This window comes from Oryx dammah, unplaced genomic scaffold, assembly GCF_014754425.2.
Source record: "Oryx dammah isolate SB20612 unplaced genomic scaffold, SCBI_Odam_1.1 HiC_scaffold_13, whole genome shotgun sequence".
Classification (NCBI taxonomy): Eukaryota; Metazoa; Chordata; class Mammalia; order Artiodactyla; family Bovidae; genus Oryx; species Oryx dammah.
Genome location: NW_024070197.1, coordinates 51,294,540 through 51,294,811, shown reverse-complemented (window position 1 = coordinate 51,294,811; position 272 = coordinate 51,294,540).

The following is a 272-nucleotide window of genomic DNA, read 5'->3' as shown; positions in this document are numbered from 1 at the left end:
TGACGTTCTGCCTTCAGACGCTGAGCCGGGCCCCAGACGTGTGGACCGTGGCCTGGGAGGATTCGCTTGGTGAGGAGACATCATCGCTATGTTGGGAGCTATAGGCTGGCAGGGTCTCCTGACCAGCATGGGGAGGGAGGGCTGGACATCTGGCTGCCTCCACTTCAGCCTCAATGTCCATCTTGGGCACCCCTAAGCTGCTCTCTCTGGGCCTATCAGACCAGGCGGGTGATGGCTGGACTGGCCACGCGGAGCTCACGTGGCTATCAGGC